The sequence below is a fragment of the Podarcis pityusensis genome (genome assembly GCF_964106645.2).
Source record: "Podarcis pityusensis genome assembly, chromosome: 15".
Taxonomy (NCBI): Eukaryota; Metazoa; Chordata; class Lepidosauria; order Squamata; family Lacertidae; genus Podarcis; species Podarcis pityusensis.
In genome coordinates this window covers 31828988-31845636 of record NC_138040.1, presented here as the reverse complement: position 1 = coordinate 31845636, position 16649 = coordinate 31828988, and the positions used below count along the sequence as shown (strand labels likewise).

The 16649-nt window shown below is 44.4% G+C and overlaps 1 protein-coding gene across 4 annotated transcripts in view; it reads left to right on the top strand.

Moving 5' to 3' along the window:
- Nucleotides 1–10386: 10386 nt before the first annotated feature.
- Nucleotides 10387–16649, top strand: part of ST3GAL4 (ST3 beta-galactoside alpha-2,3-sialyltransferase 4) — a 181216-nt gene continuing 174953 nt past the window's right edge. For 3 of the 4 annotated variants that reach the window (XM_080983930.1, XM_080983929.1, XM_080983922.1), the window contains exon 1: nucleotides 10387–10845. The gene's annotated coding sequence lies outside the window, so the exon portion shown is untranslated. The remainder of the gene's footprint in view (nucleotides 10846–16649) is intronic. The other variant, XM_080983934.1, reaches the window with a different exon arrangement.

Below are 16649 nucleotides of genomic sequence, written 5' to 3'. Positions count from 1 at the left end.
TTGTTAGTATACTACTGCAACTACTGCTACTAAATGTCTCTGACTGACTCATCTGGATATCTAGGGAGCTTCAAGGTTGAGTCAGGATTGTAACCCAGGTCCTGGTCCAACAGTAAAAGTTACACCACACTTCGTTGTACCCTATTTCATCTCATTGTGGTTGACTTTTCCCCAGCTGTTTGGTCTTAGCTGACAAGACAATTAATAAAACCCAGGCAAGCTGTAATGTGTGACCTGGGAGAGCAAAGATTGCACAGGTGTGTCCAGTCAAACGACTGGATGTGCCTCTTTTTGCAAGTAAAACAGAAACTGCTCTCTTCTACCTAAACTTGCAGTATGGCTACCTTCAGAAGGGTGGATTTATCCTAAAAAGCTAAACATGTTGCTTTTAGAGGGGTTAAGAAGGTATTTTTCTAACTAAGGGTAAAGCAACATGCTGTTTTCTGAGGAACATGTTTCTTTGTTTTTTGGAAGATAACTTCTAAAGCGTAAGGTAAGTGGCTGGCCCTCATTGTTGCTGCAGTGGCTCTTGATAGCAAGCAGGATGGTGCTGCTAACATCAAACATACCTTTTGCAGCTGTATCTTATTTTCCACCATGGGCTGCTGCAGCAATGAGGCTCTCGCTCGTTTGGTCTCACTCCAAATGAAATCGGCAAATAATACTAACTGGTGCTAAATCAGCCCATGACACAATATATAGCAAGGGTCATGTTTTTGACTCTCTGATTTATATTACATTAATAAAGTATCAATTAGAATCACGAGGCTGCAACAGGTAGCAGGCTGTGGTCCCCGGTTGAGGGATGTTTTGTGCCCGAACTCACCATGAACACCTTGTTCTCTTCGGATGGAAATGGCGGCCCCCTGAGAGGTGCGAGAACTGACTTCTGGTGAGTTCCATCTGAAATTTTTTCCTCACAATTGTAAAAAAAACCCAAAACTTTTATTTTAATTCCAGAAGGCCTTTGGCAGCAGAGTTTAATTTTAATTGGGAAGGGCTTGCTTGCCTAGAGAAGTGGACTGTTTATTAATGACCTGAAGCTGTTTTATTGTGCTGGTTTGGGGATCTTGCTTTTAATTGATAGCTTTTGATCGAGCTTTACTGTGGTTTCATGGCTGTTTTACGTTGTCTGGTAATCTGCCCTGAGGGCTTCGTGGAGCCCTGTGGTGAATTTAAGTGTCAAGAACAAATACAGTGTGCCATCAACTGATATAACCAAGAAGTGCTGGATTTATGTATAAACTAAACAAGCTATAGCTTAGGGCCCCACTCAAATTGAAATAAAAAAAACCTGGATATACATTTCCAAAATATAAGATAAAAAACAAATCAAATAAAACCTACATACAGTTAGAGCTTAATAATTATTTCACTACTAATATACTTCCTCTTAATTGTACTTCACTATTAATAAACTTAGGGATGCGGGTGGCACTGTGGGTTAAACCACAGAGCCTAGGGCTTGCTGATTGGAAGGTCAGCAGTTCAAATCCCCGCAACAGGGTGAGCTCCCGTTGTTTGGTCCCAGCTCCTGCCACCTAAGAGTTCAAAAGCACATTAAGTGCAAGTAGAAAAATAGGTACCACTCCGGTGGGAAGGTAAACGGTGTTTCCGTGCGCTGCTCTGGTTCGCCAGAAGCGGCTTAGTCATGCTGGCCACATGAACTGGAAGCTGTCTGCGGACAAACACCGGCTCCCTTGGCCTATAGAGCAAGTTGAATTCGCAACCCCAGAGTTGTCGGTGACTGGACCACTGGTCAGGGGTACCTTTACCTTTATTAATACACTTCTTCTTAATTGTATTTCAGTTCAACAATTACTTTGATAAAATACATATTTTGTTATGTGCAAATGGCTTCAGATACCTATTAGGTCCATAAATTACCATATACTGTATCATATATTCAACACAAAAAAATGCGACAATTTGTTGTTGACAAAGGACAGCTGGACATATAAAGGGCCCCATTACCTTCAGTAGCTTAGGGCCTCATCAAACCTAAATCTGGCCCTGTAACCAAGCAATGTTTGTGGATATGCCAACCATCTTTCTCTTCATCTTTTGCTTGTTTTAGGTGCATTCTCAATGCAAAAAAAGCAGGGAGCACCTTTCACAATAGCAACTTGCAGTGTGATCCTATACATATCTACTCAGAAGTAAGTTCCAATGAATTCAGTGGGGCTTATTCTTAGGTAAGTGGGCATACGATTGCAGTCTGTATCTGCAATTCCGTATAAATACTTACCTGAGAGTCAGTCCCACTGAATGCAATCAAGCTTTCTTCTGAGGAGATGTGTATAGGACTGGACTGCTAATCTCTTCTATATTGCACCTTGATCGGAATCCATTTCAAGTTTTAATGTATATGTGAGCCCACAGAAATTCATAGCACCTGTCTGCAATACACACACACACACACACACACACACACTCACACCCTGCCCCATATTTGGAGTGAATTTAAGTCAGCAAAAATCCGGGAAACATTTTTTTACATGCACACATATTAAAGAAATGCCAACTTATACACAGCAAGTTGAAAGATTTTATTTATTTAGGAGAGTGCTGAAAGCTAGCTGAAATAGATATTCCCTTGTTTTTACAATGTGATTTTTAAATTTTATATTTTGTAAGCAGATTCAAACATTTCACATGAGTGAAGGAATTTGCAACACATTAAACAAAGCATGCATAGCTTTTGCACAAAGTACAAACTGATGTCTATTTCCCAAATCCTTCCTAAAGAACTTTTGCTTTTCTGTTTTTAAAAAAGCGTTGATCGATTTTCCCCATTCTCACAGCTATGACATGACCCCTACTTTTGTGATGACAACTATAAATAAGTGATATAAGAGTGCTTTAAATGTATGGTGTGGACATGACCTCTGTAAGGGATAAAGGAAGTCAATTAATCAATCATTTACTGTGCTTGACGGAAAGCCATTAAATATAGGAAGTCAAGGGAGGCACAGGCAATAGGAGGAAGGTTAAGGAAGAGCTGAAAGTAAGTAAAGAACTGTTACAGCAGGGATGGGCAAGCTCTGGCAGTCCAGGTGTTGTAGGACTACAACTTCTATCACCCCCAGTCAGCATGGCCTAAAGCCAGGGGAAGATGGGAGTTGTAGTCCACCATGGGAAACCACCATGTTGGTGATCCCTGGGTTAGAATGGCTCACTATCTAATAGACTTCACTGCTGGGGAAAAAATTCCAAGTGACGCATTTATTGTAGGGAAACCCATTCATTTATACATAACTGCACCACCCTATATTGTCAGCGATATGTATATATTTCTTTTGCCATTGAAAACCCGATTTGTTGTGGACAGATCTTGTGCCTGCTTTTCGTTACCTGAGCTCAGCAAAGCAAAATGTGCGCCAGCTCTCGTTGCGAAAGGTCATACTAGTTTAGCCAACAAGTTCTTTTTCATTGTTTTGTGCTACATGAATGTTGACGTTTGCGCTGCATTCTGCAGGCCATTATTAATCTCGCTGAATCGCATGATTATTTTCAGATGTCGCTTAAACAAAAAAAGCAGCTTGAACCAGAATAAGGTTGAGGCAGTTCCTGGCTGCTTTGCCACATTGACAGCCAATTGGATAGGTTTCTCCCTCTCTCCTTGGCAATAATTAAACCCTGATCGCAGATGTGGTTTGTTACTTGCTCCTCGTAAGTCTCCACTCGTTGCTTTGCTTTGGGGTGGGATGTGAACTACATAGGCACATTTGTGAAAATACTAGCCATCTGGAGAATAAGTGACTTATAGAAGATAAACCCTTCGCACCAGGAGAGGCTGCACAGCTGTTGGTTTGAAAGGGTCATCAAAGGGAACAGAGAAAGCTTTTGCCTTACACTAAGCCAGGCCATTGGTCTAGCAAGCTCAGTGTTGCCTCCTCTGCAGTGACTGGTTGCACCTCTCCCTGATTTTAGGGAGGGATCTATCCCAGCCCTATTTAGAGATGCTGGGAATCAAACATGGTACTTGCTGCATGCAAAGCAGACACTCTATCTGGGCTACGGTTGTTTGGGCTATTTGATGCTTCTTCAGATTCTATGGTGTTAGGTGCTAGACATTTATTGTGTTCTCTTACTCTGTTTTTCCAGCTGCTGCATTGCACCATATTTGTGCCCAATACTTTAGCATGGTGGTGGGGAACCTCTAGTGCTCCAGATACCATTAGTCTCCCATCAGCCCCAGCCCCAGTTGTCAAGGATGAGTGTGAGCAGTGGTCCAGCAACATCTGGGATGGGGGACCGCCTGTTCTCCATCCTTGCTCTAGCGTGTTATCTTGAGAGGTGGCTCTTGCATTCAGGCTCAACCATGAAGTTCACTATGTGACCTTGGGGCCAGTAACTCACCCCTCAGGCTAACCTACCTCACCAGGTTGTTGTGAGGATAAAAGAGGGAGCCAAGCACACAGCTTTGAACTCATTGGAAGAGCAGGATGAGATCGTAATAAAACAGCTAATGAATCAATGTGCCCGTTTGACATCTCTCAGCCAGAGAAGTGTCTTTTGATAAGCATTATTGCCATTGACACTGAGTAATACTAAATTATGTCTGTGCTGGTCCATTCACACATGCAAGTCTTTGCTTGATGCTGCAGTCAATAAGCACTTCAGCAGCAGAACACCAGCTTTCCTGCATTTCCTTTAATATTTTTGGATTGTCATGTCCCCGTTAATGTTTGTGCATGCGCCGTGTGTGTAAGATTATATCGCTTTTCGCAAGTAATGCTTAAGGTTGCAACCCTCTACAGTTTCTTGGGAGTAGGGACAATTGAATAGTGTGTGGCTTGCTTCTGAGTAAAAGTGCACAGAATTGCGCCGTGTTCCTTTTTATTTTTCAACTGCACGTCCCACACCTGTAATTGTGACGGGTAACTATCATTATCGGATTGCACATTCGCTTGCAGACCTATGTGCTTCCGTTTCTTAGCTGAAGTGTTCACAAGTGACATTGGCTGAATACAAAATGCCCATTTACCATGCAATAACTTAACACACACCCTGGTGGATATGTAAGCATTTGGCATACATAAGCTGCCTGTCTGAAGTAGCCTGCCAAAGAGTATGGAGATTTTTACTGCTCTCCTGCTTCCAGGGATTCCTGATGAGGAACAGATGTGTAGTAAGGTTTTTCTCACCACTTGGCAGGACTCTTAAGTGGGCCTGGTCCACCCATCCTGCGGAAATGAGGTGAAGTATGGCCTGCACCACTTCAGGCTGAAAGGTGGGGGGTTGTCTCCTATTGACACCAGGCAGGTGCCTTGAAGGTACACTTTACAGTGCCTCCTATATCTTTTTTTAATAAAAACACAAGAGAGCAGATAAAATGCAAGTCAGAAATGACTAAATGTTAATACATAATGAAATGCAAAAATTTGAATTTACAAGTATAGTCATACCTCGGGTTACAGATGCTTCAGGTTGCATTTTTTCAGGTTGTGGACCGCCGAAACCTGGAAGTACTGGAACAGGGTACTTCCAGGTTTCGGCGGGCGTGCATGCACAGAAGCGCCGAATTGCAACCTGCGCAGACGCAGGTTGTGAACGCTGCGGGTTGCGAATGTGCATCCCACATGGATCACGTTCGCAACCCGAGCGTCCACTGTATAATTTATATGTAATATTATGTAAACATTTTGTATATGTACAGTCGTACCTCGGGTTACAGACGCTTCATGTTACAGACTCCGCTAACCTAGAAATAGTACCTTTGGGTTAAGAACTTTGCTTCAAGATGAGAACAGAAATCGCATGGCGGCAGCAGGAGGTCCCATTAGCTAAAGTGGTACCTCAGGTTAAGAACAGTTTCAGGTTAAGAACGGACCTCCAGAACGAATTAAGTTCTTAACCCGAGGTACCACTGTATTGAGATAATAATAATAATAATAATAATAATAATAATAATAATAATAAATACAGTGCCTCCTGTAGAAGCTGTTGTGTGTTTTAATTTGGTTTTAGCTTACTGTCAATTTTGTTTTCTTTTTAAATTTTTTAAATATTTGTTTTCAACTAGGTTTTTAATCCAAGGACTTTATTGTTGCATATTATTTTTCGAAACTGCTTGGAGGTTTTATGACAACCTACAAGTTAAAAATAATACTCCACCCCCTTGAAAAGCCAATACAAGGCTCTAGACCAGGGGACCTTATCTAGCCTGAGAGCCACATTCATGGGCAGCCATCTGGGGGCTTCTTGCAAGTGGTAAGTGGGGGCCCAGGGCCAAACGTGGGTGGGGCTGAAGCCAAAGAGGTGCCCTTTTACAGCCACACAAAAGCAAGACCTTTCTGTGTGGCCCCCCCCCCTTCATCCTGCAGCCAGGCAAGGAAAAACCACCACACACACACCCCCCCCAGTTCAGGGATGCATTCTAGCCAAGCAAAAGAGAGAACCAAGTAGGGATGACATTTGGGGGGGGGGCGGAGTGTGAGACTTGGAGGGCCACATCTGGCTGAGGGTCATTTGGGTTCCAGACCTCTTCTTTAGCCCCCCATTCCCTACCAAAGATCCTAACAGGATTTCATGGGCCTGGTGCACTGTATGTGGCCTTCCTGGCCACCCTGCAATCCATTGACAAGAACTGCAACATATATATCTATTTTTAAAATGTTATTGAAATATACTCGAGAGTCGAGAGCGGATTTCATGCTCTTTATTCAGCTCATAGTGGTGAGGAGGAATGAACATTTCCCCAAAGTATCTGCTTTATATACATTATTTACACAATGGGCTGCACGTGATTGGCTAATTCCGGAATTCTCCTGTAGGCCAATCAGGTTGTGGATTCACTTCCATCTGGAGCCGGATTGGGTGGCTCCTGCAGACCAATCATACTGCTGCATTGTTCTAGGACCACTCAGACTGCTGCATTCTGAATCCTATTGTTCTAGGACCAATCAGACTGCTGCCTTTTGGATCCTATTCAACTCAGTACATAACAGTTGTGCTTCCCAGGAGACTTCCTGAATCGATCTGCAGTATAGAAAACATATATAAAAACAGTCCAAACAATTGCATGTATTTTTAAAAACTTTTTTTAAAAAATGTAAATATAAAGAGTTCAAAACAACTGCACAGGCTTAAAGTCAGCTCAGATCCAGGACAGATAACCAACCGGGATAAATATTTTATAAGATGTCTCGAAAAAAAGAATGTCTTTACTGGGCGCCAGAAAGGCAGTATGTCTAAGCCTGCCTGGCAGGTAATGGGAAGGAGTTCTAACGAGTAGATGCCACCACACTAAAGGCCTTATCCTGCCATCATGTGGAACGGACCACTGGATAGGATGATATCTGCAGGATGTCCTCTCCTGCAGAACACAAGAGATCAGCTGGGTGTGCAAAAGATGAGTTGGGGGTAGACTCTCTTTCATTGGAGGTTTTTAAACAGAGGTTGGCTGGCCATCTGTCAGGGCTTGTTTAGCTGCGATTCCTGCATTGCAGAGGATTGGCCTAGAATGAACCTCAAGATCCCTTCCAGTTCTACAATTCTGTGATCCTTTAGGTAAATGTATTAGGTACATATAAGCAAAACACGCAAACAATTTTTTGGCAGCCTTGGAAAACGAAAGAACCTTGTATTAAAGTGTAGCCTCTATAGGTGTTTAACTTGCCGTAACTGCAAGGCGCTTAATTATTGTATTTGCTAATTCACTTGGTATTTTATACTTCTGTTTTATGATTACTGTATATTAACAAAGAATAGGCCATTGATGTTGAACAGACCAATAGTGGATGTGTGGGGGACGTGGAAAATTGTGGGGTTGGCATTGCAATATCACTATTTTTCCTCAGTAGGAAGCAAATCTCACTTATTTCAGGGGAGCGACTTCTGAATAAAACATAGCCAAGCCAGTGAATTGTGTTTTGTTCTGTAAAGGCAGCACACTCAGGGCATGAATGAAATGAGTTGGGCATGAGGAAAGTACTTGAATATGCATATCCCAATATCTTCCTTTGGCCAGCATTAGCCTAGCAGCAACAAGGAGCTTGTCTTGTTTGTTTCCTGCTGTTCTGGGAGATCAGGGAAAGCCTGGGCCAAAAGGGTCATGCATGGAACAACTGGCAATAAGATGTTTCAGGTAGGGCTCAATATATAAACCAATCTGAAGTCCATATTGTGATATCCGTTTCATGTTTTTTTGGCCTGGCAATCTATTGCGAATCATGATGTGTGTGTGCTATGCAAAAATCTGAATGTGGGAAAAACCATGATGCCAGCCAATGCCTCTACACAGTTCCATCCTTATTTCAGACGTTGTGATATATCAGTATATTGTGATGTTTAGCTGGTGATGTGTCACAATGTTGAAAACCAGATATTGCCCAATCCTAGTTTTGGGTATGGCAGGAGGAACAACGTCTTTAAGTATTGGGGCAACAGCAGTGGAGACACTGTCTCTCTTTGGGGGACCTTTTATTTTTTTACAATCAAGCAGTATGATAAATATGATATCCTTCCAGTAAAGCACATACAGTACTTTCTATACCAGCCTACAATGATAACAGACAATCCTTACACTCAAGCTTAGCTGGGCTTCCAGTGCCAAAGACAGATCTGTGGACATAACATAATGATGGCTGACTGGGAACAGTTATGGACCACAGGTATGAAATTCATGGCATGTCCTAAGAGAAAATTTAATGAAAATGATTTATAGGTGGTACACGACACTAGTCAAGCTTGCAAAAATTTATCATTTGCCCGACAATAAATGTTGGAAATGTAATGAGACTGAAGGTACATTCTTTCACTTCTGGTGGACATGCCCAAAGATTAAGACATTCTGGGAGATGATCTATAACGAAATGAAAAAGGTATTTAAATATACCTTTCTGAAGAAACCAGAGGCCTTTCTCCTGGGGATGGTTGGCCAATTGGTGTCAAAGAAGGATAGAACTTTTTTTATGTATGCAACAACAGCAGCAAGAATACTCATCACAAAGTATTGGAAGACACAAGATTTACCCACCCGGGAAGAATGGCAGATGAAGTTGAAATGACTGGCAGAATCCGAGACCAGGGAGAAGAGTCGGTGGAAGAAGACTGGAAAAAGTTCAAAGACTATTTACAGAAATACTGTAAAATTAATGAATGTTAGAAAAATGTTGGAATGAAGTTATATGGCTTTAGTAGAAATGTTATAAGGATTTAAGTATAAATAGATTAATAGAGTATTAAAGGGAAAAATAAGGTTAGAATGTGTTAAGATAATTAAAGGATAGAAAGCAGAGGAAGATGGAAAGGAATTGCTGAAACAATTAAGAGAAGTGGAATACAAAAAGGGAGGTGTGAGGAGGTCATTGAAATAAGTGAATGAAAGATAAGATATTGAAACTGATGTGTTTTAAACTGTTTTTGTTTTGTCTTGTTAGTTTAATGTGTTAGTGGTATGTACTGTTTTTGTATTGTATTGTATTATTTATTTTTTGTAGTGTTTAAATTGTTGGAAAAGTAATAAATATTATTTAAAAAAACAAAAAACAAAGACAGATCTGTGAACAACAGTTTCTGGCCCTCAAAACAAATCTCTTGCAAGGTCTCTCTTCTCTTCTTAGAGGTGCCCTCCTCTTAAGAGGGGCAAGGAAGTGCCCTGCGATATTCAGTTGTGGGGTCAGGATGGCTTCCCTCTCATTTCTGACCCTTCCGCAGCTAAGTGAGAAGGGCAGCCTCCATGAGGTCTAGCAACTTGTTTGAAAACAAAAGAAAAGGGGACCCTTAGAATGAGAGAGGGCGGGGCAACCAGAATTCATCCAAGGCTGCCACCTCATTATATACACTTGCCTGGTCGTAAACGCCACTGAACACAGCTGGGCTTACTTGTGAGTAAATATGCATAAGGTCACACTGTAAATGGCGCACCCTATTGCAGGGCGGCCCTAGCCCTACCTCTAGGCCCCTCTATATCACATTTAGGTGGCTGCATTGAGATGAAAACGAGAGCAAAGCTAACGCCTGGTGAGAAAGCTAAGTGGAGATCTTGGGCAAAGACGCAAGCGAGTGATGGAGACTTTTTTCAGGGGCGGCGGCTAGATGGGCGCGCGCGGCGGCGCCTCTCCCCTTTGTCCTCCCTGCCATTGTTCATTCATCTCGCACGACGCGCGTTCACACAAACAGTCTGCGGCGAAGGAGCCGCCGGGCGCAAAGCAGGGCGCAAAGCGACGGTGGCACAGCCCAAGCAAGCAAGCAAGCAGGCAGGCAGGCAGGCAGGAAGACACCGGCCCGCTCCGGCAGGACTTCCTCTCCCCAACCCCGCTTAGCTCACGCCCCTTCCCCGATTTCCCCGCTCTCTGCCCCCCCCCCCCGCGCGCCTTCCCGACGTGCCAGCTGACCCAGCCTCCCCGCTCCTCTGTGCGCAAGCGTGGCGAGGCAGGGGCGGACCATCTTCGCCCCATCTCCACGCTCCTCTGGCTCGCTCGCACTCTCCTGCCTTCCTCGTCTCCCACCAGCGAACTTTAAGACAGTGTGGCACAATTGGGCAAGCCTCCCCTTCTCCTTTCGTGGCCAGCGGCCGTTGCCTTTCCAGCAGCCATCTCTGCCGGAGGGGAGAGCGAGAGCCAGGGACCCTCTGTGCCAAGGGAGCTCTGCTGCTGCTGCTGCTCCCCCTCCTCCCCACCACCACCATCATCTTCATCATCCTCAGTACCACCACTATATGACTCCTGCCTGCCCACCTCCTCCCACCCCTCAGAGTTGCGTCCTGTGCACCAGCCCAGTTTGGATTATAAACTAACCAAACCCAACACCTTTCCTTGTCTCCGGAGGCGCCGGTGAATGTCTCGGCGAACCCAGCGGATGGGGGGTCGCTGCTGACACCCAGATGGCTGGCTGATGGTGAGTCCTTCGGTCTTCCCTCCCCTCTGCAGCTCGGGGTGACGCGTGTCTTGGAAGGGTTCCCACAGAACCCCTGTCTGAAGCCAGGGGTGACCACGGGTTTCTGCAAGCTGTGTGTGTGTGGCGGGGAGGGGGAGAGAATCAGGAGGGGCATTAAGTTTTTTCTCCCCCCCCCGCGCATCCCTATTTTTTTGCAAATAGCTGCAGAATTGGTGTGTGTGTGTGTGTGTGTGTGTGTGTGTGTGTGTGTCTGTCCTTCACAAGAGGTGGTTGGGGTGGTTTATTTCTCGTTTGCTTATTTAATTATCTCCCTCCCCCCCCCCGTCGCCGCCCACCTTTGCAGCGGAGCTAAAAATACAATTTCGAAAAAAGGGCAAGCGGATTTAGAGGCTGTAAAAAGACAGCGGCGAGCCTGGCTTTACTCCTTTGTCTTAACTCTGCCTTCTGTGTCTCCCAGAGCACATCTGCACCCGGAGCAGCCTGTTGGGTCTCCAAATGTGTTTGAACTTGCAGCTTCCTTTGCGCCTCTCTCGCTTTTCTCCCTCTCCGTCTCTCTGTCTCTCTCCCCACATCTTAAAAACCTTAATTAGAAGAAGAGTTGGAGAGGCAAACTCTCTTGCCGAGTTCTTTTGATGGTGCCTTAAGGGGGCAATTGGTTAGTTGGTTGGGTTAAAAGAAGAAGACGAATTCTCTGGAGGCATACCAGCTCAGCAGAAAAAAAACTTTGAGCTTGGCATAGTTTCAAATTAGAGAGAAAGTGTAATGTGGTGGCATCTTCTTAACCCCTTGGCGTGTGTGGCACAACTGGTTTTTCAGTTAAGATCTGGAGCGTGGGAAGCTGCCATATATATATATACTCAGTTAGTCCCATCTCAACAGCCCTGAATGGCAGTGGTTCGCCAGGGTTACAGGTAGGGAATATGGAATTTTCTGGGTGACCTTGGGCCGCTTACGGTTTCTCAGCCTAACCCACCTCACCAGGTTGTTGTGAGGAGAAAATGAAGGAAAGGGAACCATGTACGCCACCTTGAGCATCTTGGAGGAACGTTAGGTGACAAATGGGATGACTAAATAAATATCCAGCCCTAGCTGAAGATGGTGGAGATTGCAGCAGAGGACCTTCTGCAGGCAAAGTGTCTGCTCTTCCACTGAGCTACAGCCCTTTCCCTGAAAGCAAAGGCCTTAAACTAGTCGTGAAGCAAGGGCCTGAAGTGCCTTGTCCTGTACAGAATCCATGCACCTATGATGGCAGGAGGTGGTGGACCTCCAGATGGTGTTGGAACTACAGTTCTCATCCAACCAGCATAGTCAATGGTCAGAGAATGATGGGAGTTACAATCAACAATTTCTGGAGGTCTGCTGGCTCCCCATCCTTGCCATAGTTTTTGCATGCACTCTTTATCATCCAAGATAGTTCAAGGCCTTGCTTCATAACTCGTTTAAGGTCTTTACCTTCAGGGGAAGGGACACAGCTCAGTGGTAGAGGCCAGCTTTTTGGCTTTTGAGTTTGGCTCTTGCACTAGCAAGTGAATTTTGATTTTGTGCAACAAAGCAATCCAATGCAGCTGTTGCACTAGTGGAAACCCATGTGCAACAGATTGTGCAACACAATTACTTTATGCATGTTTGCTTATGCATATTTTTTGCACAGCAGGACATTATTTATAATGCTTGACTTCTTAGAGCCCTCCTTCAAAGTTGGATCAACTTTTAGTAGTGTAAGAAGACCACTCATCAGACTCATTGCAAGAATTAGCTGGGAGACAAGATGCATCACACACTTATTTGAAGTGCTGGAGAACGTGAGGTAATATGGTTGGGGGCTTTCCCTGCTGCTTCCTTGAACCTTGTAACAGGAAACAGCCGTGGCTTAGTGGAGGAGCACATGTGTGCATGCAAAAGGTCCCATGTTCTCAGTACCTGGTGTCTCCAGGTGGGGCTCTGAGACTTGTATTTCAAACCTTGAGATCTGCCAGCAGTCACCATAGAGCTGTATTCTTCAAACCTAGTGTCCTCTAGGGGTTTCGGAGGGCATCTCCCCATTGGTCATTCGGGCTGGGGCTGATGCAGGTGTGGTCCAAAAAAATCTGGAAGGCACCAGGTTTGGGGAGGCGGCTGTAAAAAGTACTGAGCTAGAATTTGCTGCCCTCTAGGTGTTGTTGGACTTCCATCAGCCCAGCTGGTATGGTCTAGGTCTAGGATAATGGGAGTTATAGACAGCATCTAGAGCCGTGGTTCCCAGCATGGGGCACACGTCCCACGGGGGGCAATTTGATTTTTAAGGGGGGCAATTTGAGAATGAGTTATTAACAGTTAATGGCCTTTTAGGCTTCCTCCATGTGAATGGGAGTTCACTTTTTGAATAATAAGAACTATATGTCACAAGAGGGGGAGGGCATCAGGATTTTAGAGATGCTTAGGTGGGGCATGGCCCCCCCAAAAAAGGTTGGGATCTAGAGCAATGGTTCCCCATTCCATTGCCCCCAATGAACTACAGTGGTACCTCGGGTTAAAGACGCTTCAGGTTACAGACTCCGCTAACCGAGAAATAGTACCTCGGGTTAAGAACTTTGCTTCAGGATGAGAACAGAAATCGCACGGCGGTAGCGGGAGGCCCCATTAGCTAAAGTGGTGCTTCAGGTTAAGAACAGTTTCAGGTTAAGAACGGACCTCCGGAATGAATAAGTACGTAACCAGAGGTACCACTGTACTTGAAAATTACTGAGAGTCTTGGTGGACTACTTAATTATCCCCCCCCCCCCATTCTTATAAAAATGGTAATGCGCTATACTAGATGCTGTATGCTGTATGATTTTTAATTGTACTTTTTATTGCTTCTTATATATTGTATTTTATTGTGTTACTGTTTGAATCCCATAGAAATCAAACTGTGATGCAATAAAACACAATATTAGGGATAAAATAAGCAATTGAAAAGCAATTTGAATATTTAATGTGGACATGCCATGGATCTCCTGAACGAAGCTTGCAGACCGCTGGTTATCCATGGACCACTTTTTGGGAACCTCTGGTCTAGAGGGTCATGGCTTCCTTGGGTTTGAAGTAGAGAGACTGGTGGTCTGACTTGGCAGCTTCTTCTGTTCCTACTGTTTCAAGTGCTTTTTGTTATCTGATCTTGACTGGAAAGCACTTTCATCCTCTTGAGTTTCTCTGCTCTCCTCTCTCCCCCAGTCAGCGCTCCCAACCATCAGGATTCCGCCACACATTCTTCAAACTCTCCAGGGTCACTTCAAGCTACCACGCTTACAACTTTGTCATTTTCATGTTTGCTATACAGTGGTACCTCGGGTTAAGTACTTAATTTGTTCCAGAGGTCCGTTCTTAACCTGAAAATGTTCTTTAGCTAATGGGGCCTCCTGCTGCTGCCGCACCTTCGGAGCACGATTTCTGTTCTCATCCTGAAGCAAAGTTCTTAACCCGAGGTACTATTTCTGGGTTAGCGGAGTCTGTATCCTGAAGCGTATGTAACCTGAAGCGTATGTAACCTGAAGCGTATGTAACCTGAGGTACCACTATATTGGGATTTTCTTTTTATCCTTGTGAATTGTGGGAACATCCCTCCACTTTAATTCTGGGGCATATTTGTATGATCTTGGAAAGCTATTGCTTTTTTTTTTTTTAAAGCACTAATAAGAGTTTAAATTCTTTTTCTTCAGCAAAGGCAGGCAATCACTACAAAAACAGAATAGGGAGGGGGAGTTCAGGGGAAGTTAGGAATCATTCACATGAGTGCTCATATATTTCTGAAGTTTGTGGGTTGAAATCTGATAGATCACACCCAAAAGGGATGCTTTGTTGGGCTTGAATGTACTGATTTCTCCTAGTTCTGCACTAGTTCACACTTGAGGGAATTACTGCTGACTCCATCCCGTATGTAGAACATTTTGTCCATGTTTCTAAAGAGTGGAGCTTAATTTGCCCCAGAGGGTCTATGGCAAATCTTGTTACTTGAAGTAAAGAGGAGGACGAGGAGTTCTAAGAAACTGTAGTTGGTGCGCATTTGGGTATCACTGAAAGGCTTTGGGGATGCATGCAGGCCTTAATCTGATCTGTAGCTCAGTATTTGAACCTGCCTTCAGGGCCAGTGCTGATCTGTGAAGGGCGCCTCTGAGCATGTTATGAGTGCATTCCCCTCACCCATAAAAAGACCACAGCCTCCACATCTGGAATGCAGAAGGCCAAGCAAAGTACAGTGGTACCTCAGGTTACATACGCTTCAGGTTACAGACTCCGCTAACCCAGAACTTTGCATCAGAATGAGAACAGAAATCATGCTCCGGCGGCAGCAGGAGGCCCCATTAGCTAAAGTGGTGCTTCAGGTTAAGAAAAGTTTCAGGTTAAGAATGGACCTCCGGAACTAATTAAGTATTTAACCTGAGGTACCACTGTAAAATGCTGTGTTAAATGCATGATTGCAGTAAATGTATCTGTGCTTTAGTAGCACCTAGGGAAAGGGAAGGAGTTGGAACCATGGAATGCTGGAAGAGAGGGTGTAACCTTACATGGAAGTCCTAATGAAAATCTCCCCACCACACTTATTGAAGGTGATACTTGCCATGGGTAAGAACCTGCTATTGGTTTCTGTTTTTCAGGGTTTTGCTATTAGAGGTTTTATTTAACTCCCCCGCCCTCCCGCTCCCAAAAATCGTTTTTTGTATGTGCTAGATTAATCATATGGGGTAGGTAGCCTCACACATTGGAACTGTTGGTTTAGGAAAATCTAAGGAGCAGATGGGCAGTGTTTTGTTTTCCTTGCACCTTGAGTGGCGTAAAGTCACCAAGATAGGAACAGATAGTTAAAGCTCTCTTAAAACCTTTTAATTTGCCCTGTAAACTGCTGTTAAGATGAATGAGTATTTTGAGGATCAAGGATGAGAAGAAAGTCTTGTTGCTAATGCTTTGAGCGTCTTAGCTGCACCTGAAATTTCAGACTGACTGGGAAGTTAAGACTTTAGAAACCTTTTAATTTGTCTTCTGTCTTGTGGTGATTGTGTGTGTGTGTGTGTGTGTGTGAGAGAGAGAGAGAGAGAGAGAGAGAAGATTGCTCTTCATTTATTCCAAGTTGCCTGAGAAGTGTGTGAATGAATAAGAAATGGGAGGGAATTACCACAGTTTAGTGGCAGTGCAGATGTTTTGCATAGAGATGGGCCAGGGTTCAACTCCTGATAAAGTGATCTTGCTTGAAACCCTGGAAAGCTGCTGCCAGTACAGTGGTACCTCGGGTTAAGAACTTAATTCGTTCTGGAGGTCTGTTCTTAACCTGAAACTGTTCTTAACCTGAGGTACCACTTTAGCTAATGGGGCCTCCCTCTGCCGCTGTGCCGCCCGATTTCTGTTCTCATCCTGAAGCAAAGTTCTTAACCCGAGGTACTATTTCTGGGTTAGTGGAGTCTGTAACCTGAAGCGTCTGTAACCTGAAGTGTACCCGAGGTACCACAGTATTAATAGACGGCACCAGTAGACACTGTCACAACACACAAACTGCCGTGTGCTTGTCCAGTGCTGGATACCACAGAGAAGGCCTTAAGGCTGGAGGTGAAGCAAAGGAAGATAAGGCTGGGGTTGAGGCTAGGCAAGTAAGAAATTAAAGGACCTTGGATAACTCAGAGTGAAGCGCTTGCACCAATGAAGCTTAAGCCTCTCTCACCAGCCTACCTCCTCCAGGCGCCACCCCTTCATGGAGAAGGATAGAGCCTTAGAGGCCCAACACCCCTGACCTGGAGACGGGTTCTCCCCTCTAGCCTTCCTCCTGATGCACTTAAACTGGTGAAGTATGGTTGGAT